At 49.3% G+C, this 17,003-nt stretch overlaps 1 non-coding gene across 1 annotated transcript; it reads right to left on the reverse strand.

Annotated features, from left to right (window-relative positions):
• Positions 1 to 14,122: 14,122 nt before the first annotated feature.
• LOC114009801 (U6 spliceosomal RNA) lies at positions 14,123 to 14,226 on the reverse strand. The gene has a single exon (XR_003551183.1). It is a non-coding gene; the product is annotated as a U6 spliceosomal RNA (small nuclear RNA).
• Between the last annotated feature and the right edge of the window lie 2,777 nt (positions 14,227 to 17,003).

Here is a 17,003-nt window from a genome sequence, read left to right on the forward strand (position 1 = left end):
AACCTACAGAAAAGTTGCACAAATGATACAAGAACACCATATGCCTGTCCCCTAGCTATACCAGTTGTTAACACGGTAGCAGCTGCGCTCTGCTTGTGTGGTATCGATGGGGGTACGTGTTTTCCTGAGCTTTCTGAGAGAGGGCTGCTGGCAGCAGATACGTAACCCCTCCGGACTTCCTCGGGAGAGGTGATGTTGACGCCGAAAACGAGTAGAAGTGAGCCAGGTGAGAGGGAGGGCAGGAAATTACAGCCCTGAAGAACAAGTCCATTCTCTGCAGAACCATCAACCCCTCGACCCTAATACTATTCTAAGTGCATATTCCAACTTCTTCAATTGTTCAATAATGTCCTTTAACACTTTTCCCCATGAGCTAGGATTTAGGATTTAGTCAAGGATTGTATTTAGTTGTGGCAGGTTTTAAAAATTTTTTTTTAATTAATTTAATTAATTTATTTATTTTAATTTGACCAGAGAGGGACAAAATGTGTGTGTGTGTGTGCGTGAGAGAGAGAGAGAGAGAGAGAGCCGTCAGGTGTGGGATTTGAACCACAGCTGGCCATGTGGGAGTCCAGTGCCCTTAAACACCATACCACCTGTTGGCCCTATGGCAAGTAATTTTACAAAAGACTTTCCAACTCCATTTAAAAACTTTTTGCTATCAGGTGTGTGTGCTTGCCTGAGACAGAGAGAGAGGGACAATGAGAAAGCAGGCCCCAGGTGGGACGACCACACTGCAACCCCTTCTCCTCTGTTCTCCTCTTGGGATTTTGTGCATGCATGCACATGTGCCCAGTGTGTTTTTCAAGCCACCAGGTCCAGGACTCAAACTGCATGGTGGGTTATATGGGATCCAGCAGCCTTAACCACCATGCCACCTGCTTACCCAATTCCAATTTTTTTTTTTTTTGAGAGAGATTTTTGCTATAGGGTGTGTGCGCTCACCAGACAGACAGAGAGAGACAGAGAGACAGAAAGCGAGAAATCACCCCCCAGGGGGGATGGTCACGCCGCAATCCCTTCTCCTCCATTCTCCTCTCAGGATCTTGGGCACGCCCGCACTCGGGCCCGGCGAGTTTTAAGCCACTGGGTCTGGGACGCGAACCACGGTCGACTACGTGGGAGTCCAGCGACATAGCCATTGAGCTAACTGCTGGTTCCCCCAACTCCAATTTTTAAATTAAAACTCTCTTACTTGAAAAGCAACATATGCATGTGCTATCAGATACAGGAAAGCATGGAGGCAAAAGTACTTACCTACAATTCTACCCCTGGAGATGTCACTGTTAATATTTCCCCATCTTTCTTTTTCTGGGCATTTTTAAACATAGTTAACTTTATATTGAAGTCATGGTTTGTTCCATGCTTTCAAAAATTGCGCTAGAAGTATTTTCTCATGGCATTTAAAACTTTGTAGACATACTTTTCCAATGGCAACATACTATCCCACCTAACGTTTCTCAGAGGTCAGACGTTTGGCTGCTTCTGGGTTTCCTATTGTAAACAACACCGCAGTGAACATCTGAGTATAAATCTTCCCCAAGCGACTAATGATTTCTTTGGGACAGACCCCTAGAAGTGAAGTTCTGGGTCAAGGAACCCTCCTCATTTTACAGGCTCAGTACGTATACTTCCAAACCGCTTCTGGTAATTCGCCAGAACTTGACTATACTGGCCTCGTGCAGGGGCTGACCTGAGCAAATGCTATCTGATGCAGGGTCAGAGAGCCTGAGGTTAAAGACGGAGGGGGCACTGACAGTACGCGAGTCACCTTTCACAGTGGAAATCCAGGAGAGGGGTGCGGAAACCACCACCACCCAGGGCCTCAGCCCACGCCGACACTCAGAAATTGGTTACTGTGTGGATGCATAAGCAAACCCACAGACGTGTGTTCTGCCTTCTTATCCTGTGTCCAACACAGAGACCAGGACAGAGAAAGAAACGTAAAACAAAGGCTCTCGGGATGAAATGGACCAGTGTGTATAGGTGTGGGGGAGGGGGCAGGAGTCGAAGCGAGACCCCCATGTGCAGTTCATCACACTCGACGGTCTGACCATGCTCAGGGATGCAAGGCGACCCCGGCTGAGTCGGTGAGTGGCTGCAGTCCATTCTACGTGATGCCAGGCTTTCACGAGAGCACCTTTGATTATCTTTTCCTCTTTTAAGTTTTTTTGCCTTACGGCATGTGTACTCACCAAGGAGAAACGGAGAGAGAGGGAAATTGAGAAATCACCCCCTAGGGTGGATGGCCACACCACAATCCCTTCTCCTCCATTCTCTTCTCAGGATTTTGGGCACACATGCACACATACCCAGTGTAATTTTTCTTTCTTCCTCCCACTCCCCCCAAAGTACGGGGCTATGAGCGCCTCGCCCCTCATTCTGTTGGTAAGGACAGGGGGCTCTAAGGGATTAGGCAGTTGGCTGTGAGTCACACAGCTACCGTGTGGCACAGTTGGATGCAGAATGACCCCACTGAGTTGGCCTCCGTCCCTCACCGCAGACTTCCTAGAGGATGCTGGTTGAGCCTCAGTCTTTCTGACTCGCCCTTTGCAGACTCCTTAGATCACTTTGCTTGACTTGAGTCCAGTTCAGGATTTGGGACTGTGATTAGTTGACTCTGTGCTCTATTTCTGACTCCAGAGGTGTTTTTGCATGGTTCTGGGACCTGCCCTGGATTGGCCTGACTTCCTGTCCCAGTGTCAGCTCCATCTTTGGACCACACTATCATCCTGTTCTCGGTGAAAACCCTAAGTTGAGATAGAAGACTCCATTTTCAAGAATGGAGGCTCTAGGTCCTTCCCTCACAGAAAGAATATCTCTATGTCAGGATGCCTCAACATAATAACACAATAGCTTTATTGTTCATAGGTAGGATATAAAACTGACTTGTAAAACCAGTGTGTGTGTGTGTGTGTGCGTGTGCGTGTGTGCGTGTGTGTATCTTTGTGTGTGCACGTGTCTTCCCCATCTAGATTCTGAGCTCCAGGACCAGGCCCAGCTTCTGTGATGTAGCTGGGAGCATACCAGATTAAGGATTTGGAAGCCAGTTGCCAACCATGGTTGAAGTCCAGCACTGTCAGTTTGAAAACACACTGGGTGTGTGCATGTGTGTACCCAAGATCCTGGTGGGCTGCAGGCTGGAGGAAAGGGATCGGGTGTGCCTGAGCCCTGGGGAGGCTCGCTCGCTCTGCAGGCTGGAGGAAAGGGATCGGGTGTGCCCTGTGGAGGCTTGCTCGCTCTCCCTCCCTCTCTTGCACACATGCACGTGCTCTATCGTGAATAGTGAAAACAACATGGAAACCAATAAGCTTCAGATTAAAAGCACCCTCAAAGAGTGCAATGGAAGGAAGGCCCTGACAAGAGTCTCAGAGAATTGGCCAGGGAGAGCTGGTCACTCAGAAGGCACTTGCTGAGTGCCACGGGCTCAGGTGCTGGGAATTTCACTAAGGGGAATCTTCTAGTCCCCGATGCCTCACCTCCAGCAGGATGGCACTCAGCATACCCTAAGGGCTCCCTCCTTTCTCCCCAAGCTCCAAGTCCTCACCTCAGCAAGTTCTTCCTGTTGTCCAGTCTGAATTCCTCCAGGTAGTGTTTAAATCAGATGAACAGCCCATGAGCATATTACAGGGTTCTAATATTTCCAAATCCATTACCAACACTTGAAAAGAGGGATATTTCATGGAAGTTCAATTTCTTTTCTTATAGTTTTTTCTTTTCTTTCTTTCTTTTTTTTTCTTTCGAAATGCACGTGCTCACTGGAGAGACAGAGAGACAGGAAGTGAAGTATCGCCCCTCAGGGGGGATGGCCAAGACAATTCCTTCTCCACTCCCCTCTTGGGATCTTGGGCACACATACACACATGCTCGGCATGAGTTTCAAGCTGCTGGGTCCAGGACTCAAACTGCTGTTGACTACGTGGAAATCCAGTGCCTCAACCACCATGCCACCTGCTGGCTCCTGGAAGTTCAATATCTGACTTGTCTTGAAAACTCAGGAGGAGCTGGCCACACTGGGCTGACACTTACTGGCTGGAGGCCTGACCCACACTAACGCTGTTTGCATCTTGTCCCTTAGAGTTACAAGCAATTCGTTGTTAGCTGTTACAGAGGTGTTTTTGCATGGTTCTGGGACCTGCCCTGGATTGGCCTGACTTCCTGTCCCAGTGTCAGCTCCATCTTTGGACCACACTATCATCCTGTTCTCGGTGAAAACCCTAAGTTGAGATAGAAGACTCCATTTTCAAGAATGGAGGCTCTAGGTCCTTCCCTCACAGAAAGAATATCTCTATGTCAGGATGCCTCAACATAATAACACAATAGCTTTATTGTTCATAGGTAGGATATAAAACTGACTTGTAAAACCAGTGTGTGTGTGTGTGTGTGCGTGTGCGTGTGTGCGTGTGTGTATCTTTGTGTGTGCACGTGTCTTCCCCATCTAGATTCTGAGCTCCAGGACCAGGCCCAGCTTCTGTGATGTAGCTGGGAGCATACCAGATTAAGGATTTGGAAGCCAGTTGCCAACCATGGTTGAAGTCCAGCACTGTCAGTTTGAAAACACACTGGGTGTGTGCATGTGTGTACCCAAGATCCTGGTGGGCTGCAGGCTGGAGGAAAGGGATCGGGTGTGCCCTGTGGAGGCTTGCTCGCTCTCCCTCCCTCTCTTGCACACATGCACGTGCTCTATCGTGAATAGTGAAAACAACATGGAAACCAATAAGCTTCAGATTAAAAGCACCCTCAAAGAGTGCAATGGAAGGAAGGCCCTGACAAGAGTCTCAGAGAATTGGCCAGGGAGAGCTGGTCACTCAGAAGGCACTTGCTGAGTGCCACGGGCTCAGGTGCTGGGAATTTCACTAAGGGGAATCTTCTAGTCCCCGATGCCTCACCTCCAGCAGGATGGCACTCAGCATACCCTAAGGGCTCCCTCCTTTCTCCCCAAGCTCCAAGTCCTCACCTCAGCAAGTTCTTCCTGTTGTCCAGTCTGAATTCCTCCAGGTAGTGTTTAAATCAGACGAACAGCCCATGAGCATATTACAGGGTTCTAATATTTCCAAATCCATTACCAACACTTGAAAAGAGGGATATTTCATGGAAGTTCAATTTCTTTTCTTATAGTTTTTTCTTTTCTTTCTTTCTTTTTTTTTTCTTTCGAATGCACGTGCTCACTGGAGAGACAGAGAGACAGGAAGTGAAGTATCGCCCCTCAGGGGGGATGGCCATGACAATTCCTTCTCCACTCCCCTCTTGGGATCTTGGGCACACATACACACGTGCTCGGCATGAGTTTCAAGCTGCTGGGTCCAGGACTCAAACTGCTGTTGACTACGTGGAAATCCAGTGCCTCAACCACCATGCCACCTGCTGGCTCCTGGAAGTTCAATATCTGACTTGTCTTGAAAACTCAGGAGGAGCTGGCCACACTGGGCTGACACTTACTGGCTGGAGGCCTGACCCACACTAACGCTGTTTGGGGGGTTAGGCAATACGATACTCAGTTGAACCTTTTGCATCTTGTCCCTTAGGGTTACAAGCAATTCGTTGTTAGCTGTTAATGATCTGGGAACCCCCCTGGCTCCCCCTCCAGGCCGGGTGATTCTAGGCCAGGTGCCACGCTTCTCGCTGGGCATGCATCCTGACAGGAGCCAGAGAGGCCAGGAGCGCTGGGGCCTTCTGGGTGCTCAGAGCTGCTGGCGTACAAGAATGCTGAGCAGCCTCCATGCTCTGACCCACTTTGCCTTCTAGGACACTCACACAATGGCTGCCGGGGTCTGGGCATCGGGCCTGGGTCTGGAGAAGAGAATTCTTTTGCAAGGAATGTTGATGGCTGATTCTGGAAGAGAAAACTGCCCACAGCCTTCTCTGACTGACTTTGGCCAAGAAACATCTCAAATGTATGCCCAGATGTGAACGGAGAAGCACTGCGGGTCCCCACCAGGTCTTCCATTACAAATCTAACTGCCAGGACACCTGGAGAGAAATGATCTCAACTTCCACTGCAAAGTCTGGGAGGTGGGCCGGATAGTGGTACTGCAGTAACATGTGATGCTCTGCCAGGCTGACCCGTGTGGGAAGGCTCTGGGTTCATGTCTGGTGACCTCGCTGAGCAGATAGAGCATGTGTGTACCCAGAACCCCAGGCTGGCTGACTGGGGGTGGATCATGCTGACCCAGCCCTGGTCTTTCTTGCTCATGGAAGAAAAATAAATAAATAAAAAATAAAAGTAGGGATTAGCAGACGGCATAATGGTTACATTACTGGACTTCCACATAGTTAACTGTGGTTCCAGTCCTGGACTTGGTAGCTTAAAACTCACGCTGGGCACGTGCGCATGCGTGTCCAAGATCCTGAGAGGAGAGTAGAGAAGGGATTGCAGTGTGGTCATCACTCATGGGGAGTGATTGGGTGGGTGGGTGGTTTTTTGCTTTCTGTCTCTGTCTCTCTGGTGAGTGCATGCTTCCTATAGCAAAAATCTCTCTAAAAATAAACAAATTAATAAAAGTCTGGAGAAGAGAGGAAGGAATAAAAATCTTTGCAATTATTTTCGTCACAGTCACTAAGATGAAATTTTAAAAATGACACCTGGGGGCTAGCAGGTGGGGTAGTAGTTAGGGTGCTGGACTCCCACATGACCAACTGTGGTTCAAGTCTCAGACCTGGCAACTTGAAACTCATGCTGGGCACATGTATGTGCATGTCCAAAATCCCAAGAGGAGAATGGAGGAGAAGGGATTGTGGCATGGTTATCCCCCCACCCCCGGGGGGTGATTTCTCCCTTTTCTCTGTCTCTCTCTGTGTCTCTGGTGAGTGCATATACCCTATAAGAAAATATCTCTCTGAAAAAAAAGATATCTTGTTTTTTCCTGATCATAAAAGTAATTCATGCTATTTTCTGGATTTTTGATGTGACAGCCTATTCATATTACTATAATAAAAATTGTTTAGCCACATGCATGCAAAAGAAACAGGGCTTCTTATCGATTTCCAGGTGGAGAGTAGAAAGCAAGAATTCCTCTGTAGCCCACCATCGGTTCTGGCCTGCCCAAGACAAAGCTTACAGAGCAGGGGCATGTTCCCAAGTCCCGCCCATGAGCCTACCAGACAGGCTGCTGGGAGCGCTCAGCAGTGTAGGAGGAGCAGCGTGTGGCGCTGTTTCACACCTATCCCGCCCTTCCCCCAGCAGCCCTGAAAGAGAGGTGCCCTTACGCTTCTTTTTCAGATGAGGAACCAAGCTCAGAGAGGGCCAGCTACTTTCCCAAAGTCACACAGCTAGTAGGGAAGCAGCCAAGATTCAACCTCAGTCAGCACTCCTGCAAGGCCTTGCCCCTTGTCATCAATCTCACCCACTCTCCAGGGTGGCAGGGAGAGACAGTTAAATCTCATCTCATACTCTTCCTTCCCTCCCTTCCTTCTTTCCTTCTTTCCAGAGGGAGAGAGGGGACTCCAAATGGGGTGCGATCACGCTGCAATCCTTTTCCCTCCACCTCTCCTTGCTGTCAGGGCTTTGGGGCATGAACACACACATGTTTGGCATGTTTGTCAAGCCACTGGGGCCAGGATTCGAACTGCGGTTGGCCATGTGGGAGTTGGCTCCCCTAACCTCTGAGTTATGGCCGGTCTCATATCCATTTCCTGAGTAAGGAACGTCAACGATGAGATGATTCAAATCACAGTCGGGGAAAATCGTTTGGGCAGCCGAGGGGAGGCAGGGAGAGAGGCCAGCATGGAGCCCCAGCGGCTTTGGAGCTAGGAGTGAGGTGGGCTGACTTTGGGCAGGGCAGAGAGCCGGTAAGAGAGGAAATGGCCAAAGTGGACAGAAAAGGAAGGCTCGGAAACCAGGGCACTCCAGGAGCGCTCGGTCGGACGCACAGGGCGCACATAGGAGGTCTGAGGGTTGGCGGTTCCGCAGCTCCTTCCCACACAGCGTTTCTGATGTTGGGAACTGCTGCATCTCCCGGGGTATGGAAAACCTCATTAACCTAATTGATACTTTCCAGCAAAAAATGCAGCTTCTGTTATTTAAGCACATGGAGGGAAGAGCAACTGGCCTGCTCACTGAGCAGAAGATGGTTCTACTAGGGCTGCCCCCCCACCCAGGAACTGTGGAACACTCTAGAAAAAAACAGCAGATTTCTTTTCTTTTCTTTTTTCTTTTCTTTTCTTTTCTTTTTTTTTTTTTTTTTTTTTTTTTTTTTTTGGGGGTTTTTTTTTTTATGGCCAATGTTTGAGAGATTTTTTGCTATAGGGCACATGTACTTGCTGGAAAGTGGGACAGAGAGACAGAAAGCGAGAAATCATCTCCTTCCCCCCTCCCCCCCAGAAAGAATGGCCACATTACAGTCCCTTCTCCTCCATTCTCCTTTTGGGATTTTGTGCACACATGCACATGTGCCCAGCCTGAGTTTCAAGCCTCTGAGTCAGGGACTTAAACCGTGGTTGGCCACGTGGGAGTCCAGCGACATAACCATCATGCCACCTGCTGGACCCGGAAAATCGGCAGGAATTTTTAAGCAGGCATGAAGACAGTTCAGCCTGGCTGCTTTATGTAAGGAAATTGGCCTCGACTCAGAGCTGTTCTTTGGGAGCTGTATTCTTTTTTTTGTCGTTTTGTTTTGATTCATTTTTCTCCTGGAGAGTAAGTCCTAGTCACTAGGCATGTGATGCCGTCATGCCTGCCCCGGCTTATCTGACTTCTCAGAGGGTGCTGGGTGCTCAGCACAGGCGAATGCAGCGCCTCTGAGGCAGAGCTTCCCCCTCTGCAAAGTGAGGCTGTTTGTCAAAGTCAGGGGAACGAGGACCTCTTGGGAGGAGACCAGTAGGAGACGGCAGAGAGATCTTCATGCTGTGGAAGAAAATGAGAATGTTCTGGAAAGCTGCTGCTGAGGGCCCCCTCTGTAAATCAGACTGTGTGTCCCAGTGACAGGCCTCCATCATCTGAGAGGAATCGCCTTCATTTCTTGGGATCACAAATATCCGTGCATCCTGGCCAAGCCTCTAGGAGACAGTCCCATTGGTTGGGGATTGGGTGGGCCCAAGGGTTCTTCTCTGGTGGCCCAGCCCTTGCAGGGAGGCAAGTTGGATTTCAGAAGGAAAACTACATGGGCAGGGAGGAACAGGGAGGACAGCCCTACTGTCCATGAACTTGCTGTGTGCCTCCAGGGAGGTCACTTGACATCTCTGAGCTCAGTTATCTCATGTCTCAAGTGGCTCTGGCATCTGTCAGAATGTTAAAATCTGTTAAAAATGCCTTAAAACCTTGTGATGCTAGCACCTCTCTGTGGGTTTTTCTCAATATAACCTCAGAGAGCGGAGGAGGTGGGGAGAACAGAGGCCCTGGGAGGAGGAGAAAAGGGAAAGTGGGTGATTCAGTCCAGGCTGTCGCACTTTGCTTCAAACACTTTCATCTTTCTCTGCAGGTCCCTCTTTCCTCTCCCTCCTCCCCTTGTCAGATGGTTGATGAGGATCCCTGGGATGGTTAGGAAGGCAGAGGGGGGGACTGAGCAGTGGGTAGGAGGTGAGGCCAGGTCCTCCAGGCCAAGCAGAGGGGTCCTTAACCAATGGACAGTGGGAGACAATCTGATGGACATGGGCGGCAATGCAGAGGGCCCACACTTTACGTAACCAGCTCCATCCCGATGATTCCAGGCTTTTGCATAACAGATGCTTCTCTGGTGCGTGCGCGTGTGCATATACACGCACACACACGCACACACACACACACGCACACACACACACACACAAACACAAGAATTCGTTCTCAGGAAGAGCAATGCTGCTGTCAAAGGGCGTCTGATTGATGGCCTCTACTTCTCGCCAGAGCTGGTGGCTTCTACTCCCTGCAGCCCTGACCCTCCAGATCCCTGCCATCTGACCTGTGAGCCATGGCCTCATTGGGGTTTTACTGGCAGTCTGCATTATAGGTGAGATCAAGCATCTTTTCGTGTTTCCTTTGTCCTTTCTTCCTTTGTCCTGTGAACTACCTGTTTTTCTCTTAGCGCTTGGGTGCTTGGGGGAAGTCTGCAGTGTTCTAGGACCTCCTGCCTGTTCCTGCTCACCCAGCACCCCTAAGGATACAGCACTGTGGATTCTCTGAGCATCAGTAAACACCGTGGATGGGCGCCGTTCAGGTGTCAGAGAGCCCACAGTACGCGAGAGAGGCCCTCACCCACACAGGGCGGCGGCGAAGTGGCATTCACTGAGCTCAGCCTCGTGCCCGCCAAGGCACAAGTCTTGGCATATGGGGGAGGGGGGAAGCAGTCTCTGCCGGGATGGGGGGGCGCGTTTGTCTTTTAACGTTTGCTCCCTGTCTGACTCATTTTAGAGGGTGCCGACAGGAAACGATGGAGACATTTTGCATAAACATCCACTGGAAGCTCCTCTAGGGAACCCCAGCTGCACCCCCCCTAGCACCTGCCTCTCCCCGTGTTTCAGGCGAGCTGTAAGGTCTCATCCAGAAACCCAGGGACCCTCAGCAATGCAAAGGGAGGCCTGCCACGGCTGTGGAAGTCCGAGGGGCAGCTCGGGTACCAGGAATCCCGCAGACTCGCCAATGGCAATGCTTCATGTGATTTCTCTAGAATGGCTTGTGATTTAGCCTACCGGGACAGGATGCAGAGCTAACTCCGCCTCTCTCACATGGCTCGTTTTATAGTAAGTGCTCAAATGACTGTTGAAAGAATAAATCACTAACACCTGTCTAACTGTCCCCTCCCTTTAGTCCAGAAGTGGCTAAGGAAGTCCAGATTGGCTCCATGTGCTGGGCTGACAAAGTCCACTTCTTCACAGCCCCTGTCAGCTTTCTAAAGCCTCTTTCTTTGGCCCTGGAAACTAGGGTTGCCAAATAAAAGACAGGCAGCCCAGTTCGATTCAAATTTCAGAGAAACAATCAATAATTATGATTTTAGTATGCGTCCTAACTGCATGGGGTAGTACACATTGGATATGCTTCCCATAGCTGCTGTAGCAAATGGCCACAGATGAATCACTTCACATAACAGGAATTTGGGCCAGCAGGTGGCATGGTGGTTAAGGCACTGGATTCCCACATGGCCGACTGTGGTTCGAGTCCAGGTGGGTTGAGGGTTAAGAGAGCTGGATCTCACATGGCTGATTGTGTGATTCAAGTCCCAGAAATGGTGGCTTGAAAAACATGTCAGGCATGTGTGCATGTGTGCCCAAAATCCCAAGAGGAGAGTGGTGGAGAAGGGATTGTGGTATAGCCATCACCCTGGGAGGTGATTTCTCACCTTCTCACTCTCTTTCTCTTTCTCTTTCTCTCTCCAATGAGCACATAAGCGCAATAGTAAGAGTTTAAAGAGAGAGAGAGAGAAAGAGAGAGAGAGAGAGAGAGAAATGTTTAAAAACCCAGAAATTAATTTTCTCACAGTTCTGGAGGCTGGCAGTCCAAAATCAGTTTCAGTGGGTGGAAATACAGATGTCAGTAGGACCACATTCCTCAAGTGGCTCAAATGGAGAATCTGCTCTCTCACCTCTTCCCGCCTCAGTGGCTGCCAATGACCCTGGGCTGTGGCCTGTCACGTGGTCTCTGCCTCTACTGTCACAGTGTCTTCTCTTCTGTGTTTTAACTGTCTTCTGCCTCACTCTTATAAGAACACATGTGTGCACATCAAGGACCCCCGAGACAACATGGGATAATCTCATCTCCAAATCCTTACTTTAATCACATCTGCGATATCCCTTTTCCAAAGTGAGATACGTTTACAAGTTTTACGGATCAGGACCTGATATCTTAGGGGGATGGAGCCTACTACACTTCCACTAAGAAAAATACTTCTTTACCTGAAATCCAAATGTCACTAGACACCCTATGTTTTAATTTGCTTAGTCTTTTCATTTTCTAATTGCCAGAGAGCGTGTGTGCTCACTGGAGAGAGATGGAGAGATGGGGAGGGTATCCCCCCTATGGGGCACGGTCACGGTGCAATCCCTCCTCCTCCGTTGATCCATCCTGCTGGGATTTTGGATGTTCAAGTGCATGTGCCCGTGTTTTCCAAATGACTAGGGCAGGAATTGAACTGTGGTCGCCATGTGGGACCTGACTTCCTCTACCACTGGGACTTGGGACTGGCTCAACTAAGGCTTTTATTTTATTATTATTATTTTTTTTAAAGTTTCTTTCTTTCTTTCTTCCATGAGTGAGAGAAAAAAAAAAAAAAAACTCAACAGGGTCTTGACCCCATGATTACCGCCTCCCCCAGCCTTCAGCCAGCACCAGCTCATAGGCAAGCTGGTTCCTGGTGAACACGGGGAGATCTCTGGACTTGAACCACAAACCTTCCCATGTGGGACTGTTTCACAGGACATCCCACTTTGCCACTGTGCTGCTGTCTGGCTCCTAGTTCGGTAAATCCCAAAGCCCTACCTGAGACTGCAGCTACTGGAGGACCGCAGGGGCTGAAGTGACTCACCGTGAAACACTCAGCTTCCCCCACCCTCGGAATGTGTGCAGGGCCCTGTCGGCAGACCCAGCCCTCCTTGTCAAGTCCTGTAGTCTCGGCAGTGGGGCTCACGATTTACAACAGCATTCTGGTTTACAGGAGACTCTAAAGGCACCTGACTTCACTTTTTAAAAGGTTGTGACAGGGACCAGCTGTTGGTGTAATGGCTGTGTTGCTGGACTCTATGTAGTGGACCATGATTCGAGTCCCGGACCCAGTGGCTTAAATTCACATCAGGTGCGTGTGTGTGCATGCCCGAGATCCCAAGAGGAAAATGGAGAAGGGATTGCAGCATGGCCATCCTCCTGCAGGGTGACTTCTCACTTTCTGTCTCTGTTTTTCTGGCAAGCGCACGTGCCCTATAGCAAAAACCTCTCAAAAAAAACAAAAAAAAAAAAAAAAAAAAAGATTGTGACAAACAGTGCTTCTATTTCTACGTCAGCGCTCAAAACTTCACACTCAGGCCTGTTCCCTGCACCCTCCGGGGTGGAGGAAGGATGAACAAATAAGTTACGCATCTGTTTCCTCTCCTGCGAAAGGCCGTAGGCTTCCACCACTAATGGATCCACTCACTCATCCACTCATTTGTCCACTGAACACTCTCCACGCTACTTCTGAGCCCCACACTCTGCCAGACACTGAGGACACAGAACGGCGCTCAGCGGATGGCGAGCTGGGGAGCCCGGTTCCCTAGGGACCCTGAGAGTGGGATCATTAAAAGCTGTGGAAATTAAACACAAATAAGGGATGCCAGTAATTGAGCAGAAAATTTCAATCTATTTGATTTGAAACTAGAGAGAAACTCAGTTAATTTATCAGCTATCTTTAAATTCTCACAACTATGTGTAGAAAAAGGAACTTGTATTACAAGATGTGTAACTTAACCGCGTCTGCCTTAACCAAATGGGGCCTTCTCTTCCCATGTGTTCTGGAGCCCTGGAAATGGGGGTGAGCTGGAGGCCCGTCCTCTGCCTCCTCCTGCTGGCAGGCAGACACCACTCAGAGATGCCATCTCCGGGGAGCTCCGTGTGGGACCTACAGCCCCTGCCCCTCCCTGGTGCAGCCCAGAGCAGGCAGCTGGGGCTCAGCGACATCTCTTCTGCGCATGGCCATTCCTTTTCCTGCGACTAGAGCCTGAGGAGCACTGGTTTACACCCCCCAATCACACCTTCTGCTGAAAAGTTTTGTTTTAAAGGAAAAATCACTCAAGAGGCCCAGCAGCTGCACAGCAGTGATCCTCTTCAAGGCTGACCCACATGGGAAGGTTCTGGGTTCGCATCCAGAGACCCTCTTGCACACAGCGAGGGGTGGAGTGTGTGTGCCCAGCATTCGGGGCTGGCTGAAGCTGGGGGTGGGTCGTGGCATCAAGATTCTGTTGGAGTGCTATCCCTCTGTCTGTTTCTGTCTTTCTCACATATGGAAAAAAATACATAAACTTGAAATAAAAATTTAAAAAATACTGTGACCAACAGGTGGCATAGTGGATGAGGCGTTGGACTCCCACATGGCAGGCCACGGTTCAAGTCCTGGGCCTGGCTTACTTTCTCACTTCCTCTCTCTCTCTCTTTCTCTCTGTTTAGGTTAAAAGAGATGAATGAATGAATAAAATTAAATAAGTAATTCTTTTTGAAAAAGTACTCTGTTTACTTCTTCCTTTTTTTTTTTTGAATATGGAATGCTTCACGAATTTGGGTGTCATCCTTGCCCAGGGACCCTGCCAATCTTCTCTGTATTGTTCTAATTTTAGTGTATGTATCTTTTTTATTGCTAGAGGGCATGCACACTTGCCAGAGAGAAGGAAAGAGAGCAAGAGAGAGAGGGAAAGCACTGCCACTGGGGGTGGTCATGCTACAACCCCCCTTCCTTCGTTCCGCCTTTGTGTCAGGGTTTTGGGCACACATGCACGCGCATGTGTCTTGGGTGTTACTCAGGCTGCTGTGGCTGGGATTCCAACCACAGCTGGCCATGTGGGATCCAGCTCTGTACACATAGCATTTGACCACTGTGCCTTAGGCCTGGCCCTGTTCATCTATTTATCGTACAGTAGGTACAAGCTGAAATTTCAGGACTCTGCACTATTGAAATTCCTTTCTTTCTTTGTCATAGGGGAAAAGACAGAAGACTTTCTTCAATATTTTTTTTAAGAGACAGATTTTTACTATAGGGCGCATGACCTTGCCAGAGAGACAGAAAGTGAGAAATCACCCCACCCCCCCAGGGGGGATGGCCATGTCGCAATCCCTTCTCCTCCCGTCTCCTCTCCGGATCTTGGGCACACATATGCACCCAGCATGAGTTTGAAGCTGCTGGGTACAGGACTTGAACCATAGTCCAGCAACATAACCATTATACCACCCGCTGGTCCCAGAAAGCTCTCTTCTTTACCTCCTACTCAGGCATGGCATTTTAAAGAATGGTAGGACCCCCTCGGGCCAAAGTAATGAATGGACAAACAAACCAGGGGTGGAAAAACCAGCGTGAACCTGTGCTGTGGGCAGCCCATGTTCCAGAAGCAGAAGACCTGGATTCAAGCCAGCTGTGTGAGTTCAGAGAGATCCCTGAACTTTCCCGAATTCCACTCAGCCTTCCTGAAGCCCAACATCCTAATCTGTGAAAGAGGCTCGTGTTGAGAATTCATTGAGATACTTGATCTGAAGAACTTGCTATTTGTTAGTAATCTGAGGAATGGGCAGCCCTGCCAGCACCCTGAACTCTCATCATGCAGGGTCCCCAAATGGGAGGCCACCCCGTGCCTACTTGTTTAAGGTGCCCCCACGTTACTCCCCTCTTCCAAACACCTGGAGGTCGACATCCAAGTAGGATGCTGTCTAGTGAGCAGTGGAGAGAGGCCCCCTGCCCAGCCTCTGATTTTGCATCCAGAGCTGTGTGCAAAGGTGCCCCCACTCTGCAGCTCCCCCTGGGGTCTATGGGTGCTAAGCAGGTCTGTGCTCAGGGTTGACCAGCCACGTTTTATCCAATAGCTCCATATTTTAGTTTGGGATGCTTTTAAGAGTTAAGAACTACTTGGGCCAGCCAGGTGGCACGGTGGTTAAGACAGCTGGATTCCATATGGCCAACTGCACGGTTGGAGTCCCAGAACCAGCAGCTTGCAAAACATGGTGGGTGCGTGTATGTACATGCCCAAAATCCCAAGAGGAGAATGGAGGAGAAAGGACTGTGGTGTGGCCATGCACCCTGGGGGGTACTTTCTCACTCTCTCTCTCTCTGGCAAGCATACGTGCCCCTATAGAAAATTAAGAAAAGAAGAAGAAGAAGAAAAAGGAGAAGAAGAAGAAGAAGAAGAAGAAGAAGAAGAAGAAGAAGAAGAAGAAGAAGAAGAAGAAGAAGAAGAAGAAGAATTATTATTATTATTAAGAACCACTCACTACTGGTTCTACCCTGACCAGCTGTAGGGTTTGAGTCCCAGACCTGGAGGCAGGTGGATGTGCATGTGTGCTCAAAATCTGGAAAGGAGAATGGAAAACAGATTGCAGTGTGGACCTTCCCCCTGGGGGATAATTTTTCACTTTCCCTTTCTCTCTCTCTCTGTCTCTAATGAGAGCGTTGCCCTATAAAAATACTGAAAAAAAAAGAAAAAAAAAAAAGAACTACTCACTGCTCAACTGGAATATAATTTATAGATCAAAATAATCTGTCTCCCCACCTCCCCTGCAAATAAACAACAAAACAGAATCTGGGGTGGAAACTCACATATGGTCCTTTGGTTTATAGCTAGTGATTTCTTTAAAATGCTGGGGAGAAAGTGGGCAGCGAGAACAGAACTGAGAAATGACTCTTGTTTTAGAGAGAGGGAGGGTGGCTGGGAAGTGTATTTCAATGCCATAAAGTGCCCAGTGAGATTGCAAATTCAAAGGGGTGTGATATGCATAACCCTGGCCTGTCTCCCTTCCCCCCTTTTCCTGGTCCCAAAGTGTGAACCACATTGGCGCAGACTGGGGAAAATGGAGCGGCTTGTTAATAAGGGAGATCAGGCGGCATGGCCCAGCAGGCCGGATAATGCAGGCTCAGTCCTCCCTCTCCCCGCTCTCACTGTGACCCTTTTTCCCAGCAGCAGAGGGCTTGCTTTGTCTGCCTTGCCCGGGAAACCACCCCACTTTTAAGTAAATTTCTCCCGTGGATGCTGCCTGGGAGGCCAGACATCACCTTTCCTGAGCTTACACGCCAGGCTGCTCCCGTCCACATTTCTAGCCTCTGAAAGTGCGATGGATGTGACCGTTTTTCATGCTTTACATGAGCTGGGAGAAAAATGAGCTTCTCTATTTGATGAGTGTGGACTAATTTGGGTTCTGCCGTCACCTGCAACATGAAGTCGCAGCCTGGTTTAGAGGTTTGCTTTCGGTTTAAAATAATTTTCTCCAGGCTCAAGTTACAGATGACCCATTCGGGGAGGCTGGAGGGCACGGCTTCTTGGGCCCTTTGCATTAAAGATGGTTGGTCGACTCCTCCATCGGTGGCTTAGAAAGTGGAACAGACCGGGAAGTTCTAAGGGTGGGGAGGCAGCAAGACGAGGGACTGAGGCAAATC

Source organism: Tupaia chinensis, unplaced genomic scaffold (assembly GCF_000334495.1).
Source record: "Tupaia chinensis unplaced genomic scaffold, TupChi_1.0 Scaffold000624_1, whole genome shotgun sequence".
NCBI classification, from domain to species: Eukaryota; Metazoa; Chordata; class Mammalia; order Scandentia; family Tupaiidae; genus Tupaia; species Tupaia belangeri.